Here is a 20740-nt window from a genome sequence, read left to right on the forward strand (position 1 = left end):
TGGTGCAATGCCGACTTTTAGTGACCGATTCCCATAAGTAGTTCCTGCACTTCTTTTGGTGACTGTGGTGTAATTTGTATAGACATCTGTACATGAACCCACACAGATGGCTGTCAAATCGCCCACTGAAGTTGGACTTAATTGCCAGTTTAAAATCGTGCGAGTTCAGCTGAACTCACATGATTTCTAACCCACATCAGTGTAAACCCAGGCTATATGTAGTCAGCAGGAATGGTAATAAAATCCAGACTGATCTATGATGAGAAATTACACTTTTCTTCATAAGGCAGCATACAGGTAGCTATGAAAGGTTAACGGCATATACAAGCAGACACCAGGTCTTTGATTACAGAAGCACCAGCCGGCAGATATTGAGCTATAAAGAATTAACCATATATGTAAGCAGCAGTGTACATGTGTCCATTGATGCAGAGAAGAAAAGCACAGTCCTCCACTAGCACCAAGGACACAGAGGGTTAATTATCAGAGTTGTCCCTATTCAGATAACAAGGAGATAGGAGAAACAAAGTGACAGCTGGAGCACAGATAAAAGGGGAAGTTTGCAAGGAGAAACAGTGAAGACCTTGAAAACAGTGTAGACACACTCCTAAACCTTGTGGACAGCCTTCCCAGAAGAGTTGAAGCTGTTACAGCTGCAAAGGGTGGGCCAACACAATATTGAACCCTACGGACTAAGACTGGGATGCCATTAAAGTTCATGTGTGTGTAAAAGCAGGTGTCCCAATACTTTTGGTAATATAGTGTATATGTAAAGCCCCCACCCCTTTCTTTGCCCTACTACTTGCTCTAGATTTTCCTGTAGATAGCCAGATATCTACATGGGAGAAATAGGAGGGGAAATAAATTGCATTAGTGGTAGGATGTCCAACATGATACTTGTCTGCTAATAGTAGTGTGTGCGTGTATAGTACATTGACCCTTTTCTCTGTTCACAAAGAGAAAAAAAAAAACTTGTCTTATACAACACGCTTTTGAAGTGACAATTATAATCAATTCTTAAAGCGGATCTTCAGTCATTTTTTCCATCTATTAAATCGTCTGCCCTTGTTGCTTTAACTTTGGATAGTAAAACATTTCTGACAGTAAATACCTTTTACAGTCCACTTCTTCTTTCTTGTCTGGTAAAAAGCCTAGGCTTATGACATGCACAGCTCTCTCTCACTCTTGTGTGAGTTTGCCAGTAGAGATGAGCCGGACACCCCCCGGTTCGGTTCGCACCAGAACTTTCGAACGGACCCCAAATTTGTACGAACGTTAGAACCCCATTGAAGTCTATGGGACTCGAACGTTCAAAATTAAAAGTGCTAATTTTAACGGCTAATATGCAAGATACTGTCCTAAAAAGGGTTTGGGGACCTGGCTCCTGCCCCAGGGGACATGGGTCAATGCCTAAAATGTTTTTAAAAATGGCCGTTTTGGCGGGAGCACTGATTTTAATGACGATTAAAGTGAAAAAAAAGTGAAATATTCCTTTAAATATGGTGCCTGGGGGGTGTCTGTAGTATGCCTGTGAAGTGCCACGTGTTTCCCGTGTTTAGAACAGTCCCTGCACAAAATGACATTAAACGGAAATAACACCATTTAAAACTGCTTGCGGTTTTAATGTTATATCTGGTTCCTGCAATATGGTTGAAAATCATTGAGAAAAATGGCATGGGTAGCCCTCCCTGCCCATTACCAGCCCCTTTAGGTCTTGTACGCATATTAAGGGGAACCCCGTACCCATATTAAAAAAAGGAAATGCGTGTGGCCCCCAGGCCCTATATACTCAGAACAGCAGTATACAGGCGGTGCAAACAAGACAGGGACTGTGTAGGTTTGTTGTGTTAAGTTGAATCTGTTTGTAATTTTCAACTGGTACATTTTTAAAGTGTAGCTCCAGTCAAAAAAACTATTTTTAAGCTTTTTGGAAAACATAGGGAAGGGCTATCACCCCTGTATAATTAGTTTTGTCGTCCATCTTTTTTCATCTCACTTGCTGTTGTCTCCTTCCGTTTGTAAGTAGGAGATGTTTGTAAATTGGATGTTTGAAAGTAGGGGCCTGCCCTATATGCTCTGCAGAAATGGCGGAACAAGGTGTTGGTTTTGCCACAACATTGTAAGCCCTCAAAGTGACTCTTGGTGGGCGCTGGAGCGCCCTGCTGTGAACGATTATATCAAGAATTGTAATTACATGCCATTGTTGAACAGTGGTAGAAAAATTGACCTTTGGTGGTTGTGGTGCTGGTGCCACAACACTATAAGTCCTCACCGTTACTCTGGGTGGGCACAGGAAGGGGCCCTCCTATGAAATACTATATCAAGAATTGTAATTACATGTCCCTGTTAAACAGGGGGAGAACAATTTGGCCTTAGGCACTGCTGCTGGTGCCACCACACTGCAACCTCTTCCATATACTCTAGTTTTATTGCAGGAATTAGCCCTGCTGCAAAGCATTGCATCAAAAATTTTACTTAAACGCCCCTGTTAAACAGGGGCAGAAAATTTGGGCCTTAGGCACTGCTGCTGGTGCCACCACACTGCAACCTCCGCCATATACTCTAGTTTTAATGCAAGAATTAGCCCTGCTGCAAAGCATTGCATCAAAAATTGTAATTAAGCGCCCCTGTTAAACAGGGGCCGAAAAATTGGGCCTTAGGCACTGGTGCTGGTGCCACCACATTGCAACCTCTGCCATATACTCTAGTTTTATTGCAGGAATTAGCCCTGCTGCAAAGCATTGCATCAAAAATTGTAATTAAACGCCCCTGTTAAACAGGGGCAGAAAAATTGGGCCTTAGGCACTGGTGCTGGTGCCACCACACTGCAACCTCTTCCATATACTCTAGTTTTATTGCAGGAATTAGCCCTGCTGCAAAGCATTGCATCAAAAATTGTACTTAAACGCCCCTGTTAAACAGGGGCAGAAAAATTGGGCCTTAGGCACTGGTGCTGGTGCCACCACACTGCAACCTCTGCCATATACTCTAGTTTTAATGCAGGAATTAGCCCTGCTGCAAAGCATTGCATCAAAAATTGTGTTTAAACGCCCCTGTTAAACAGGGGCAGAAAAATTGGGCCTTAGGCACTGCTGCTGGTGCCACCACGCTGCAACATCTTCCATATACTCTAGTTTTATTGCAGGAATTAGCCCTGCTGCAAAGCATTGCATCAAAAATTGTAATTAAACGCCCCTGTTAAACAGTGGCAGAAAAATTGGGACTTAGGCACTGGTGCTGGTGCCACCACACTGCAACCTCTCCCATATACTCTTGTTTGATTGCACAAATTAGCCCTGCTGCAAAGCATTGCATCAAAAATTGTAATTAAACGCCCCTGTTAAACAGGGGCAGAAAAATTGGGCCTTAGGCACTGGTGCTGGTGCAACCACACTGCAACCTCTCACATATACTCTTGTTTGATTGCAGGAATTAGCCCTGCTGCAAAGCATTGCATCAAAAATTGTAATTAAACGCCCCTGTTAAACAGTGGCAGAAAAATTGGGACTTAGGCACTGGTGCTGGTGCCACCACACTGCAACCTCTCCCATATACTCTTGTTTGATTGCACGAATTAGCCCTGCTGCAAAGCATTGCATCAAAAATTTTAATTAAACGCCCCTGTTAAACAGGGGCAGAAAAATTGGGCCTTAGGCACTGGTGCTGGTGCAACCACACTGCAACCTCTCACATATACTCTTGTTTGATTGCAGGAATTAGCCCTGCTGCAAAGCATTGCATCAAAAATTGTAATTAAACGCCCCTGTTAAACAGGGGCAGAAAAATTGGGCCTTAGGCACTGGTGCTGGTGCCACCACACTGCAACCTCTCCCATATACTCTTGTTTGATTGCAGGAATCAGCCCTGCTGCAAAGCATTGCATCAAAAATTGTACTTAAACGCCCCTGTTAAACAGGGGCAGAAAAATTGGGCTGATGGCATCAACCAGAACCAGAAATGTTCTTCCAACATATCAGCGGAGGAGGAAGAGGATAGACAATCAACATAACAGGACAGTCACTCAGCATCAGCATAGGAAGTCTTGAAGGGATGTGATATTTCAAAAAAAATTATTCTGTTACATCAGCTTTAGGTGCTTGGTAGCTGTGGGTGATCCAAGACTGATTCATCTTGATGAAGGTCAGTCGATCAACTGATTCGGTGGATATGCGCACCCTGTGATCGGTAACAAAGCCACCAGCAGCACTGAAGGTGCGTTCCAAAAGAACGCTGGATGCAGGACAGGCCAGTAGCTCAATTGCATACTGTGCAAGCTCTGGCCAGTGATCCATCCTCAAGACCCAGTAAGCCAGAGGATTTTCGGTGGGAAAGGTGTCCAAGTCTGACCTTGCCCCTAGGTATTCCTGCACCATGTAAATCAGACGCTGGCGATGGGTGCTGGAACCGATCATACCTTGGGGCTGCGGACTAAAAAATTGTCTGAAAGCATCAGTCAGACGGCCACCTTCTCCACCACTCCTTCTGACCGATGCCTCAGCAACACGTTGTCCAGGACCAGGAGTTTGTAACCTCCCAGTCTCTGGGAACGCGTTGCACAGACCTTTCTGCAAGGCCTCCCGGAGATGTCTCATTCTCTGCTCCCTCTGCAATGGCAAGATAAGGTCGGAAACCTTACCCTTGTACCGTGGATCAAGGAGAGTGGCCAGCCAGTAATGGTCCCTCTCCTTGATCCAAAGAATACGAGGATCCTTCCGCAGGCTTTGCAGGATCAGGGAGGCCATGCAGCGTAGGTTAGCTGAGGCATTCGGTCCGGAGTCCTCTGGGTCACTAAGGACAACATGATCCGCAGCTACCTCCTCCCAGCCACGTACAAGTCCACGTGTTTCTTGGGACTGTAAATCATCCCTACAAGACTGCTGCTGTTGCTGCTGCTGCTGATGCTGAGTGCCAGCCTCCACCTCCATGCTGACACAATCATCCTCCTCCTCCTCTTCCTCCTCCTCATCCTCTTCCTGTGTGATGGGTGGCACAGCAGGAACACTGTCTGGATAAAGGGGGCCTTGAGAGGCAAGGAAGTCCTCCTCTTCCTGCCTCTGTTCTGCCTCAAGTGCCCTGTCCATTATTCCACGCAGCGTATGCTCCAAGAGGTGGACAAGAGGTACAGTGTCACTGATGCATGCACTGTCACTGCTCACCATCCTTGTGGCCTCCTCAAACGGTGACAGGACATCCCTGATCATGCCCCACTGGCGTGGTGAGAAAAAACCGAGCTCCCCTGGCCCTGTCCTGGTGCCATAGTCGCACAGGTACTCATTGATGGCCCTCTGCTGCGTGTGCAGCCGCTGCAGCATGGCCAATGTTGAGTTCCATCTGGTGGACATGTCACATATAAGGCGGTTCTTGGGCAGGTTCAACTCCTTTTGGAGCTCAGCCAGCCGAGCACAGGCATTAAATGATCGGCGGAAATGCACACAGACTTTTCTGGCCTGCTTCAGGACATCCTGTAAGCCGGGGTACCTGCCCAAGAACCGCTGCACCACCAGGTTAAGGACGTGAGCTACACAGGGCACATGGGTCAGTTGTCCCTGTCGGAGGGCGGAGAGGAGGTTGGTGCCATTGTCGCAAACCACCATTCCTGGCTTAAGCTGGCGTGGCGTCAACCACCTCTCGGCCTGCCCCTGCAGAGCTGACAAAACATCCGCCCCAGTGTGGCTCCTGTCCCCCAAACAAACCAGCGCAAGCACGGCATGGCATCGTTTTGCCTGCGTAGTTGCGTAGCCCCTGGAACGCCTACGGAGCACCGCTGGTTCTGAGGACAGAGCACTGGAAGAGGCCATGGAGGAAGAAGAAGAGGAGGGGGTGGAGGAGAGAGGTGTGTCACAACCAATAGTAGCATTTTGGAGGCGTGGTGGCGGAACAACCTCCAACACTACTGCAACACTACTGCACCTTGTCCTGCATCCTTCCCAGCTGCCAGAAGAGTGACCCAATGGGCCGTGAAAGACAGGTAACGTTCCTGTCCATGCCTGCTGGACCATGAGTCAGCGGTAATATGCACCTTACCGCTGACCGCCCTGTCCAGCGAGGCAAGGACATTGCCTTCCACATGCCGGTAGAGAGCCGGAATCGCCTTCCGTGAGAAAAAGTGGCGTTTGGGGACCTGCCACTGAGGAACCGCACATTGTACAAACTCACGGAAGGGGGCCGAGTCTACCAACTGAAAAGGCAGCAGTTGAAGTGCTAGCAATTTAGCCAAGCTAGCATTCAACCGCTGGGCATGTGGATGGCTGGGAGTGAACTTCTTCCGCGGGTCCAGCAGCTGGGGCAGGGACATTTGCCTGCTATAATCGGACGTGGGTGTACCGCTAGCAGAGTTCCCGGAAGCACTTGGCTGTGACACACCTAATTCTACACCTTCATTCCTCTCAGAGCAGGTTTCAGAGAGGACTGAAGGTCTAGTGGGGTTGGAGATGCCAGCTGATGAGGAGTAAGGAGAGGTCCGCTTTGTTCTTTGGTGTGGGTCTTTGAGGTACGCTTGCCAACGAGCTGCATGGCAGGTCAACATATGTCTGGTCAAGCATGTGGTGCCCAAGCGGCTGATGTTTTGGCCACGTGAGATACGCTTGAGACATATGTTGCAAATAGCAGCGGTGCGATCTGATGCACTCGTCTCAAAAAAGGCCCACACCAAAGAACTTTTAGAATAACGCGCAGAGGCAGCGCTCTGCACAGGTGGAGCTCTGCGATGTGATTCAGTCGGTGTGCTGCCCCTAAGCTGGCCCCCGGAGGGCATCCTGCCTCGTTGGACATGTGCCTCCTCCTCCTCCTCCCTCCTTCCAGGCACCCACGTGGAGTCAGTGCCCTCATCATCCCCTCCCTCTTCATCGCTGTAGCAAACCTGGCAGTATGCTGCAGCTTGTGGAACATGACTGCCAGATTGCTGTCCTTCTTGAGCATCCCCTCTCTCTGCGCTCATGCTACTGCCTTCCTCTAGCTGAGTGTCATCATCAGAGCCCACAAAACACTGGGCATCCTCCTGGAGCATGTACCCAACACTGTGCTCAAAGAGTTCAGGAGACTCCTCAGGAGGACGTGGTGGGTCTAGGGAAGGAGTCACTGATGATGACATTGAGAGGAGGGAAGACGATGCGTTGGCAGCTGCTTTGCTAGTACCCTGAGACTGGGTGAGAGAGGATGAGGAGGATGAAGAGGGCTTGGTCATCCACTCTACCAAGTCGTTGGCATGTTGCGGTTCAACATGTCCAGCTGCCGAAAAGAAGGACAAGCGTGTCCCATGGCCATGTGCTGATGACAATGCACCGCATCCACGACCAGCACTGTTGTCTCTAGACACAGAGCCTGCTTGCCCTCTTTTATCGGCTCGCGCCTGTCTGCCTCTCCTTGCTGGCCTTCCAGACATGGTAATGGCCTGAAGGGAGTTGGGTAAAAAAGCTGTTGGGTAGTGTATATTGTGCTAGAGGCACACAACACCCACTAACTCCTGCAGATGCCTTTATTATAGAACAGCAGAGATAAAGGGGTATATACAGATGTATACTGTGCTGTGCTGGAGGCACACACAACTTCCAATAACTCCTGCAGATGGCAAGTGGGCTCAAATAGAGAACAGCTATGTAGGTGGATATAACGGTATGTACTGGGTACAGAGCACGCAGACAGCACACACTATCTCCTAACACTACTGGGTACAGAGCATGCAGACAGCACGCACTAGCTCCTAACACTACTGACTGCAAGCTCTATTATAAAAGATAGATCACTAGCTATATAGGTGAGGTGAATATAGCGGTGTATACTGCGGTCAGGGCACGCAGACAATAACCAGAGAACACCAGAGATAAAGGGGTATATACAGATGTATACTGTGCTGTGCTGGAGGCACACACAACTTCCAATAACTCCTGCAGATGGCAAGTGGTCTCAAATGGAGAACAGCTATGTAGGTGGATATAGCGGTATGTACTGGGTACAGAGCACGCAGACAGCACGCACTAGCTCCTAACACTACTGACTGCAAGCTCTATTATAAAAGATAGATCACTAGCTATATAGGTGAGGTGAATATAGCGGTGTATACTGAGGTCAGGGCACGCAGACAATAACCACTACACAACAGCAAGATCGAAAATCACCCGAAAACGATCGGTGTGTACTGTGTTGAAGGTACACAAAACACACACTGCTTCAGACGCCAACACACTACACTAGGCCGCCGCGCTGGCGACCTTATATAGTGTGGGGAGTGCACTACACAGCCTGAGCTATGATTGGCGACAGGCATCCTGCCTGTGGCCAATCATGGCTCTCCTCGCTGCTGGCGCTGCGATTGGCCAAGCATGCGGGGTCACAGTGCATGCTTGGCCAATCATGAGCCAGCAATGCACTGTGCCGTCGCAGTGCATTGTGGGCCGTGAGCGCCACACGAATTTGACGCGAACGGACCAAAATGTTCGGACTTCGCCGAACGGACGAACAGCCAATGTTCGAGTCGCGTACGTTCGACTCGAACACGAAGCTCATCCCTATTTGCCAGGAAGGGAGGTGGGTGAGTCATAAGAGGGCCAATGAAAGATGTAGAGCTGGAGGTGTGCCTCTGTGTGTCTGTGTAAATCCAGGTAGTGAACAAGCTGCAGCTTCAGCTACCCACAGTTAAAATAAGAAAAAATAAATAAAAAAAACTTTGTTCCACAACCATTTATTCATAAATCCATTAGTTTATAGTCCATATAAAAATATTATAGCAATGTGATAGGTTGTGTAACCATAAAATGTCCATCCACAAATGGAAGCCTCCACCAGGGGATTAGAAGAAAAATCCTGCAGGAGCTACAGAGTATAAAAGAGAAGAGAGGCACCTCTAAGTGTAGCAATATGGTTACATTTAATGAAGGTAAAACATTTAGTAACTCATATGGTTGTGGATTAAAACAGGCACATCTAAGTAGGGAGGCATCCGGGGTAAAGCTGTCCACATAGACCATCCTCCACACCACTGGCGCTCATCGCTGTCAGTCTGCAATTGTGACTGGAAAGACTACCCTGCGGTAGAGAGATCTGAAAGCGAGGCTTGAAACACTTGTGGAGTGCAGCATGGAAGGGATGACGCTGATTGCGTTGAGGAGGACAGTCTATGTGGACAGCTTTACCCTGGATGCCTCCATACTTAGATATGCCTGTTTTAACCACATCAATAAGGGGCATTTTTGGTCCCTTCCTTCCCAGACCAATTTTCAGCTTTCAGTGCTCTCGCACTTTCAATGACAATTGCGCGGTCATGCTACGCTGTACCCAAATGAAAATGTTATAATTTTGTTTGCACAAATAGAGCTTTATTTTTGTGGAATTTATTCATTACTCCATTTTTTATTTTTTGAGATATAAGTGAAAAAAGAGCGGAAATTTGGAAAGAAAAACAATATTTTCTTCTTTCTATTTTAAAAGAAATACAATAAAATCAAATTTTGTCATCATTTTAAGCCAAAGTGTATTCTGCTACATGTTTTTGGTAAAAAAAGAAATTCTGTTAAGTGTATAATAATTGGTTTGTGTGATCACAGACAGATGTATGCAAATGATCATGTACAGATGTGCGCAGGTGATCACGGACATATGTGTGCAGATACTCATTGGGACATGTGATTTTAGTGGGACATATGTGGGGGGCAGGTGTTTTTATTATTTGGGCACATGTGTTTTGGGACATGTGTGTGTTTACATTGCGTGTTGACAGTAGGTTGGTGATCAGTGAGTAAAAAGCTGTAAAAAACAGCTCATACTCACTGATCACCAGCCGGCTGCAGCGATCTGCTCTCCTCAGCGACAACTTCTATGTGAGCAGGGGAGAGCTGATTGGCTAGCAACCAGCTCTGTGTTTACATCACACGATGGCTGTGATTGGACATGGCAGTCATGTGATCAGGAGGGCCAATCACAGAGCCCTCCTGCCGATCGTGTCCGGGTGACACGAGCGCATCGGGATCACGCCGCTGCGTGGGCATGCGCGGGCACATGCACGATCCCTCTCCTTCTGAGGGACATTCCTGGCTGTTTATGTACATTGGCTGGGTGGGAAGTAGGTAATCATCAACCATGTGAGTTGCTAAATGTTGTACCTTCATTAAATGTAACCATATTGCTACACTTATAGGCACCTCTCTTCTCTTTTAGACTCAGTTGTGATATGACGAGTTAAAATGTATTTAAAAATTTAGCTTTTCTTGCAAAACGCTCTCAAACAAAGTTACTCTCAACAAATGAAAAACAAGCTCTGGACTGCCGCACTCTTCAGAAAACCACTTTCTTTTATTGGAAAATCACATCACAGCTCAACAAACACAGCGAACAAGGAAAAATTGCTGACGTTTCGCACTAGCTGTAGTGCTATGATCAGGGGCGGACTGACAACTCATGGGGCCCCCGGGCAATAGGAGATTATGGGGCCCCCAGGAAATGCGAGATTATGGGGCCACACAGTATACACACGCAGTATACAATCACACAGTATACACATACATGTACACACAGTATACACAGACATGTTTCTATTGGCTGAGAAGGTACTGGAGAGGTGGGGCAGCCATAATCTCAGGATTTTTAGACCAAAAGGATGTCGGTAAGGGACATTTCAGAGACAAATGTAAAAAAAAAAACACAGATTTTTACATACTGTCCCTGGTTTTACTGAGGCTGGCAACCCTGATGGGGCCCCCTAGTGGGTCGGGGCCCTCGGGCAGTGCCCGAGTGGCCCAATGGTCAGTCCGCACCTGGCTATGATTAAGCACTACAGTTAGTGCGAAACAACAGCAATTTTTCCTTGTTCGCTGTGTTTGTTGAGCTGTGATGTGATTTTCCAATAAAAGAAAGTGGTCTTCTGAAGAGTGCGGCAGTCCAGAGCTTGTTTTTCGTCTGTTGCTAGTGGTAATAGCCAGCACCTGTGACTTCCCAGCCGAAGAGACAGTTTACAGCCTGGATGTGTGCTCCTGGAGCGGTGAGATCCCTTCTCCTTCAAGTTACTCTCAAACTGTGAGTTTTTACTGTATATATAAAATAATATGCAAAGTATTCGGAGGGAAGCTTCAGAATGACAAAGATGTTTTTATTACAAATTATGTGAGCAGACTGCAGTTCCTCTTTAAAATCGAGAACCTGTTTGAGCCATTTATGGGCTGCTTAGTTGTGATGTCGGAAAGTACAAGTTGAGTTAAAATTGATGGACACTAGAATAGGCAATGGACACAGAATAACTGACACTGATGAACAGAGACATATGGACAGTGATGGTTACTAGCTGCTGTGGGATGCTTAATTGTGATGATAGATGGTAGAGTCTAATTCAAAATGGATGGACACTGGAATAGGCAATGTACACAGATTTATTGACACTGATGAATGAAGACATTTGGACAAGGATGGTTACTAGTTGTTATGGTCTGACACAAACTAACATACATTGGAGTTTGATTTACTAGAGTAGAGAATGTGGACATAATGTTCAATTCTTTCGTCCAATCATGTGCAAAAAAAATCCTCCTTTAACCACTTGCCGCCCGCCCTATAACAAATAGACGGTGGCAAAGTGGTTGCATAATCCTGACCGGACATCATATGACGTGATCAGGATTATGAGCCGCTGCGCGCCCCCGGGGGCGCGCATCGCGGCGATCGTTGTTGCGGGGTGTCAGTCTGACACCCGGCAACTACGATCTCGGTAAAGAGTCTCCGACGGTGACTCTTTACCACGTGATCAGCCGTGTCCAATCACGGCTGATCACAGTGTAAATAGGAAAAGCCGGTGATCGGCTTTTCCTCACTCGCGTCTGTCAGACGCGAGTAGAGGAGAGCCGATCGGCTGCTCCTCTGACAGGGGGGGTCTGTGCTGATCGATTATCAGCACAGCCCCCCCAAGGATGCCCACACTGGACCACCAGGGACACCACCAGACCACCAGGGATGCCCAGGACAAGGTATGCCACCCTAAACCACCAGGGATTCCAGTCAGTGCCACAATGGATGCCAATCAGTGCCCATAATGGATGCCAATCAGTGCCCACAATGGGCATCACTGATTGGCATGCATTATTGATTGGCACTGATTGGCATCCATTAGTACAATATATTATAATACAATGCCACCTATCAGTTCCCATCTGTGCCGCCTATCAGTGCCCATCCATGCCACCTATCAGTGCCCATCCATGCCCACCTGTGCCGCCTACCCACGCCCACCTGTGCCGCCTACCCATGCCCACCTGTGCCGCCTACCCATGCCCACCTGTGCCGACTAACCCATGCCCACCTGTGCCACCTATCCATGCCCATCCATGCCAATCCGTGCCAGCTATCAGTGCCAATTTGTGCCACCTATCAGTGCCCATCCGTGTCGCCCATCAGTGCCACCCATCAGTGCCACCTATCAGTGCCACATATCGGTGTCCATCAATGCCACCTCATCAGTGCCACTTCATTGGTGCCACCTCATCAGTGCCCATCAGTGCCGCCTTATCATTGCCCATCAGTGTAACCCCATCAGTGCCCATCAGTGAAGGAGAAAACTTACTTATTTGCAAAGTTTTGAAACTGAAACAAAAAAAAAACATTTTTTTTTCAAAATTTTCGGTATTTTTTTATTTGTTTAGCAAAAAATAAAAACTGCAGAGGTGATCAAATACCACCAAAAGAAAGCTCTATTTGTGGGAAAAAAATGATAAAAATGTCATTTGGGTACAGTGTAGCATGAGCGCGCAATTGTCATTCAAACTGCGACAGAGCTGAAAGCTCAAAATTGGTCTGGGCAGGAAGGTGTTTAAGTGCCTGGTATTGAAGTGATTAATTTTCACTGACTATCATTGGGTATTCAAAGTAAACACAGCTTTAACCAATTAAATAAGCTAAAACAGTAAATGTACCCTCCCTGTGAAAAGTGAACATTTACTTTGTAAAGTGAGAGATCTCTACTCCCCTAGCAAATCAAACTCCTTGATGGACACTGGTTGATGTGTGTATAACTCTATATGAATAATACAGTGACATTCTCAATTCATGACCATAAACGGCATCAAAAATATACCTAAACAGGAGGAAAAGTGCTGGGGGGGCTGTACAAAAAAGTGGAGGCGGGGACATCCGGGAGCAGTTGGTGAGGAAGACAGAAGGAATCAGTTTTCCCACCCACCCTCCCTATTGTTTTTGTCTTTGTGTGTTCTTTGTTTGTTTTCTTTTATTTCAGGATCAATGGATTTCGGGTCATCATAGCAGCTGTGTAACGGTGGTGTCTTTGGTCTTTGATGGTGGCAGAAAAAAAGATGTGATGGAAGTGGTGTGGGGGGGGGGGGCTCATCCATAGTATGGGCCCCTCTGGGGTATTCCAGTGGAATGGTGTCTGCTGCAATACGGTATTGGTTGCACTGCAGGAAAGGGGGTTGTCTCTGAGCTGATGATACGGCTGCAGGCCTGGTATGGTAAAAGGTCCCGCAGTGTAGTGGTGGAAAAAGTTTGGAGTGCCGTCAAAGACCAACAGGCTGTGTGTTTAAAAGTTGTTGTTACAAAGGTTATTTGGAAATAATTAAATATTTTGGTTAATAAAAACGCTGCTATGACCATTTACACCCCAAAAAACTCTTGTCTGGTCTTATCATTGGGTGGTTGTATGGGAATGTGAGTGTGGGGGAGTTTGTGGGTTTAAAGGGGGTGTTGAGAAAAGTTGGGGATACCTTGACTACTATCTTGACTACACTGGTCATGCAGGGCCGGTGCCAGACTATTTTGCACCCTAGGCAAGACCAGCTACTTGCGCCCCCCCAAAAAAAAAAATCAAAATTAATTCAATAATTTTAGCACCAGAAATCCTGGTGGGGGGGGGGGGGAGTGGAGCCAGGTGGAGATATGAAGCCAGGTGGAGGGATAGAGCTAGGTGGAGGGATGGAGCTGGGTGGAGGGATGGAGCCAGGTGGAGGGATGGAGCCAGGTGGAGGGATGGAGGGATGGAGCCAGGTGGAGGGTGGATGGATGGAGCCAGGTGGAGGGATGGAGCCAGGTGGAGGGGTGGAGGGACAGAGGCAGGTGGAGGGACAGAGCCAGGTGAAGGGATGGAGCCAGGTGGAGGGGTGGAGGAATGGAGCCAGGTGGAGGGATGGAGCCAGGTGGAGGGATGGAGCCAGGTGGAGGGTGGAGTCAGGTGGAGGGTGGATGGATGGAGCCAGGTGGAGGGATGGAGCCAGGTGTTGGGGTGGAGGGACGGAGCCAGGTAGAGGCACAGAGCCAGGTGGAGTGACAGAGCCAGATGGAGGGACAGAGCCAGATGGAGGGGTGGAGGGATGGAGCCTGGTGGAGGGATGGAGCCAGGTGGAGGGATAGGGCCAGGTGGAGGGTGGATGGATGGAGCCAATTGGAGGGATGGAGCCAGGTGGAGGGGTGGAGGGATGGAGCCAGGTGGAGGGGTGGAGGGATTGAGCCAGGTGGAGGGATGGAGCCAGGTGGAAGGTGGAGGGATGGAGCCAGGTGGAGGGATGGAACCAGGTGGAGGGGTTGGACGTACAGAGCCAGGTGGAGGGACAGAGCCAGGTGGAGTGACAGAGCCAGGTGGAGGGATGGAGCCAGGTGGAGGGATGGAGCCAGGTGGAGGGTGGATGGATGGAGCCAGGTGGAGGGATGGACCCAGGTGGAGGGGTGGAGGGATGGAGCCAGGTGGAGGGATGGAGCCAGGTGTTGGGGTGGAGGGACGGAGCCAGGTAGAGGGACAGAGCCAGGTGGAGGGACAGAGCCAGATGGAGGGGTGGAGGGATGGAGCCTGGTGGAGGGATGGAGCAAGGTGGAGGGATAGAGCCAGGTGGAGGGTGGATGGATGGAGCCAAGTGGAGGGATGGAGCCAGGTGGAGGGCCTCCTATGGCCAGTCCGGACCTGGGTGGATGGATCCATCCCAGCTGTCTGTGCACAATGCTGCTCGCCCTGCTCCTCCAATGGCTGCACATCACTCAAGGTGGGAGGCGGGGCGGGCTGAGGGCTGGCACCCACGACTACTGTACACCGGCTTGGTCGCTCCGGGAAGGGGGTGGGGGGAATCTGCCTGCACCTTTTCTGCACCCAGAGACTATGCAGCCAGCCAAATGGAGCCGCCTCCCGCACCGCACCGCACCGCACCGCACCGCACCAGCCACCATCTGCCAGGGGGGATTTCCGATCCTCTGGAAGGGACCCAGCGGCTGTGGTTGCACCCCTAGGCGGCAGTGCGCCCTAGGCGGCTGCCTAGTCCGCCTAGTGGGAGCGCCGGCCCTGTGGTCATGTGTCCAGTGTCCTCCACCTCTAGGTGAAAAGCCTGCTCCCCTCCAAATTAGATCCCACTACAGAGTCCATTCACCTGCAACAATCTCCACCTGCAAGGCAATTAGCTCCACACTCCTCCTCTCCCTGGTCCTGAATGCACCATGTATCCACTCCTCGCTCAATGCTCAGTCATCAAAATAACTGCATGATAAAAGACACAAGAAGGAGAATCATAGTGCTCTCTATCTCAATATTTATTAATGACATACAAGGGATTTAAAACACTTACAAACTTTAAAAAAGCGAACATTCAAATATCCTTATAAGTCATGGCTCATTACATAACCTTGGATGGCTGCGATGTGACATCATGAGCTTGACTCCTCCCACCTAAGAACGTTACGCCCTGTGATTAGGCTTTCTCAGTAGGTAGTGCTTTTAACCAATTTGTGCCGTTGATTGAAAATTGAAAATAATTGGCAAGGCTTCATTAGCACAGAATCATGAAAGACTGAAATTTTCGCTTTGGTTTCAGTTTATCCATGGGTGTTGGCTATGTGAAGTTCCCTAAGGTTCTGCCATCATGTTGATGGGTAACAAAAATGGTGAAAGGTCCGGGGGATAAACATATTGAGAGCGACTTCAGGAACTTAATATGTACAGTCTGCAGGAAAGAAGGGAAAGGGCATGACTGAAACCTTTAAATACATCAATGGGGTGAATAAGGTTTGGAAGGGCTGTTTTTAAATATGAAACCAAAAACAAGAAGAGGACATGACCAAAAAACTAACTGGAGGAAAGTTCAAAATGAATTCTAGAAAGTATTATTTTACTAAAAGGGTAGATGATGCTTGGAATAAACTTTCAGCAGAGGTATGGCTTCTAACATAAACATGTTTGGGACAAACATAGATCTATAACCAAAAAAGACAAAGAAGTTAACAAAAAAAAGGGCAAACTCGATGGACTATTTGATCTTTTTTTTGCCGTCACTGTTCTATGTTTCTGTGTGTTCTGCAGTAGAAAAGCAGCCTTTTTTTTTAAGGGGTGAGGGAGTGGGTACCTTTTTGTGACAGGTACCCACTCCAACTTCCTTAATCCTCAGCTAGATGACAATTACATAACCTTGGGCAACCCCTCCAACGCCTGTAGTCTCCTGGTACACAAGTTTGTGAATGTGCAGTAGAGAACAAGCTGTGAGACATCAAGAAGTAATTTCCACAACCAAAATGGCAGTGCTGGGGATCCAAGGCCCAACTAAGAATCGACTCTAGAGATGTCATAACTGGACTCCATGAGTTCGTAATTCACCTGTTTGTTAACCACTTCTGTCCTGGAAGAATTTACCTCCTCCCTGACCAGAGCACTTTTTGTGATTCGGCACTGCGTCGCTTTAACTGACAATTGCGTGGTCATTCGATGTTGTACCCAAACAAAATTGACGCCCTTTTTTCCCACAAATAGAGCTTTCTTTTAGTAGTATTCAATCACCTCTGTGTTTTTTTTGCGCTATAAACAAAAGAAGAGCGACAATTTAGAAAAAAACTAATTTTTTTCCTCAGTTTAGGCAGATACGTATTCTTCTACATATTTTTGGTAAAAAAAAATCACAATAAGAGTATATTGATTGGTTTGGGCAAAAGTTATAGCATCTATAAAATAGGGGGTAGATAGCATTTTTATTATTATTTTTTTTTTATTATTAATGGTGGCGATCTGCAATTTTTATCATGACTTCGACATTAAGGCGGACACATCGGACAATTTTTACACATTTTTGGAACCATTGGCATTAATACAGCGATCAGTGTGATGTAAAAATGTCACTGGCAGTGAAGGGGTTAACACTAGGGGGTGATCAAGGGGTTAACTGTGTTGCCTGGGAGGTGATTCTAACTGAAGGGGGAGGGGACTGACTAGAGGAAGTGACAGACGTGGTTCCTAGCTAATAGGAACACACGATCTGTCACTCCTCGCAGTGAAGCTACGGCAGCTGGTCCAGAAACGGTTAAAAGCCAGTAAGTACAGTATCTCTAGCTGTTGACTTAATTATAATTTTTAGGAAAATGAGTGAAGTTGCTCTTTAAGTTTTGGTTTTAATTTACCATTCACCTGTATGCAAATATACAGTATATACTGTATATAAATAAAAATAAAATGAAAAACTAAACCAGTAGAGAAAGAACTAAGGAACTTTTAGAGTTTAATAGTGACATATACTGTAACAAAATTTGTAAATATATATTATTATAATTTATTTTACAATATAAGTGATTATATACAAGCTGCATAAGTGGTTAATCTTGCAGTGTATATTTACTTATTACTATATGGCTGGTATTTTCCATACTTTGTGACGCATGGAAGTACTTTATCACTAATCTTTGCCCTGGATGGAGCTTTAAATCTAATGTTGCTATCACAGTCATATACAATGTTTGGGCATTTATGGCACAAGCTATTTACTAAACACTAAAGTCCAGTCTAAAAGCAGATAAACAAGTTTTCTGCTGTTACCTTTATAAGCTGGATTTCAGGACCAAGCCCCACCAGTTGCCATTACGAATGAAAATTATTTTGTTGGCCACCGAAGCTAGTTAGAAAGGGATTCATATAATGTAGTTGTCAGGGCTTATCTTTGAGGCTATTTGTCAAAAACAAAGTGCAACTAATTTAAAACCTATTTCTGGTGACTTATGCAAGCCCATCACCGGCCCTGTGGAGTTCATGAAACTCAACATTTCTGTATACAGTACATACATTTTTTTTTTCGGGGGTCTTTGGTCTAGGGCAGTGATGGCGAACCTTGTCACCCCAGATATTTTGAAACTACATTTCCCATGATGCTCATGCACTCTGCAGTGTAGTTGAGCATCATGTAGTTCCAAAACATCTGGGGTGCCAAGGTTCACCCTCACTGGTCTAGGGCATGCTCCTGTGATCCCAAGGCAGCCTAAAGATATACCCCCAGGGGCTTACAGGAAGTGGCTTAAATAGCACTGGGTTTCATTCATCCCATCATCCCAGAAGATGACAGCACACAAGTGGAGATTGTGAGGCAAAGAACATGAGAAAAAGTAAGTATTGCAGCAATGCAAGATCTGGACTCCCCTCATTGCTCCATCACAGCCAGTCTTTGTTTGTTTTTTGACTCTTCATTGGCCACTGATGTTGTTAATAAGTTGTTCGTAAGATAGGCTCAGACAAAATGATGTTTTTCTGTGTGCAGAAAACCTAATGTCATGGAAGAGTTCTTTTTTTTATATATATATTGATCCTTTGTACTAAGGTTTATGTGTGCCTGTTAGACAGTACAATAATTAGGAGTATTGTTTGAGTGTAAGCACTGTGGCGTAAGTGTTCATTGTTTTTGCCTGCATTGCATATTTCTGACCTCTGCAATCTGTGTGTTACTTAATCCTAACCCTTGCACTCTGTGTGTTATTACTCCTGACCTCTGCACTCTGTGTATTATTACTTCTGATCCCTGCACTCTGTGTACTTTTAGGCCGCGTACACACGGGCGGACTGTTCGCCCAACTTTGTCCGCTGAACAGTGTTTGGGCGGACAGTCCGCTCGTGTGTGGGCTTTCAGCGGACAGTTTCAGCGGACAGTTGGACGGACAAGGTTTTTCGGAAATTCCGAAAAACTGTCCGCTGAAACCTTGTTTGAGCGAACAGTCCGCCCGTGTGTAGGCTTGTTCGTCAAACAAAGTTGCGCGCATGCTCAGAAAGGATTTTCACGCCGAAAGCTATAATGCAGTGTATAGGACGTCGTATTTTTCGTCCCGTCGTACGTGCCGTTCACGTCATCGCGCACGGTTTCAGCAAACTGTTCGTCCGTCGTGTGTGGCCATGTCCGTCCATGCTAAGTTTGAGCGGACTGTTTGCCGAAACTGTTGGACGGACAAAGTTGGGCGAACAGTCCGCGCGTGTGTACGCGGCCTTACTCCTGATCCCTGCACCCTGTGCATTATTACTCCTGATCCCTGCATTCTGTGCATTATTACTCCTGATCCTTGCCCTTTGTGCATTATTACTCCTGATCCCTGCATTCTGTGCATTATTACTCCTGATCCTTGCCCTTTGTGCGTTATTACTCCTGATCCCTACATTCTGTGCATGATTACCCCTGATCCTCGAATTCTGTGAATTATTACTCCTGATCCTTGCTACTTACTCCTGATTTTTTTTCCCTTTTTCTAAAGAATATGTCTACTTACTCCTGAGCCTGAAAGTGATTGTAAAGGTTTGCTTTTTGTTAAATAAAAATAACAAACATGTTATACCTGTACCTGTCAAAAACAAAGTGCAATTCATTTAAAACCTATTTCAGGTGATAATACAAGCACACCCCCACCCTGTAGAGCCCATAAAACCCAACATTTCTGTATACAGTACATACATTTTTTTTTCCCGGGGGTCTTTGCTCTAGGGAATTCTCCTGTGAACCCAAAGCAGCCTAAAGATATTTGCACAGAGCAGCCCCGATCCATTTCTTCCGGGGTGCCTTGCCAGCTCTTCCTCTTCATCAGGTGCCCCCACATAAAGCAGCTTTCCATAGGGGTAACCGTGTAGGCTCCCTCCTGAGTCCCATTAACACAGACAGCCAGATTCAGCCCAGCCCCGTGCCACTGGATTTGATTGACAGCAGTGGGAGCCAGTGGCACCCACTTTTATCAATCTGTCCATTGAGGAGCTGGGCTCATGCACATTGCTGGATGAGATAGGCTCAACTAAGAATCAGTGGGGCTCTGGGCGCAGCTGCAGCAAAGAAGATTTTTCACCTTAATGCATAGAAATGATTAAGGACAAAAACTGTAAGACTTTACAAACACTTTATTTATTCTTGACCCAGAGTAGAGTTGGTCCAGGTTTTATTAGACCATACCCCTTTGAACCCCTCCCATGGTAATGCAATTTGGCCATATCCACCATGCACCATCTCATTGATCTCCTTATGCCCCGTACACACGAGCGGACTTTTCGACATCCAAACTCCGACGGACTGAGTCCGGCGGACTATCCGATCGTGTGTGGGCTGCAACGGACTTTAGCGAAGCTAAAGTCTGACAGACTTTAGAAATGAAGCATGCTTAATGCCCCGTACACACGAGAGGGATTAAGTCTGACAGACCTCCAAAGGAGTTCCGCCGGAGTTCCGACGGAGTTCCGACAGAGTTCTGGCGGACTTTTCGACCGAACGGACTTGACCACACACCATCACACCAAACTCCGACGGAGTCGAACGTGATGACGTACGACTGGATTCGACGTAGGAAGTTCCTAGACAGTAGCCAATAGCTGCCCTAGCGTCGGTTTTAGTCCGTCGGAGTAGCACACACACGAGCGGATTTTTCAAAGGGGACCGGGTCCGGCGGAGTTCCGTCGGGAAAATTTAAAGCATGCTTCATTTCTAAAGTCCGTCAGACTTTAGCTTCGCTAAAGTCCGTTGCAGCCCACACACGATCGGATAGTCCGCCGGACTCAGTCCGTCGG

Source organism: Lithobates pipiens, unplaced genomic scaffold (genome assembly GCF_037356315.1).
Source record: "Lithobates pipiens isolate NorthernLeopardFrog02 unplaced genomic scaffold, aLitPip1_a1.2 Scaffold_8, whole genome shotgun sequence".
NCBI lineage: Eukaryota > Metazoa > Chordata > Amphibia > Anura > Ranidae > Lithobates > Lithobates pipiens.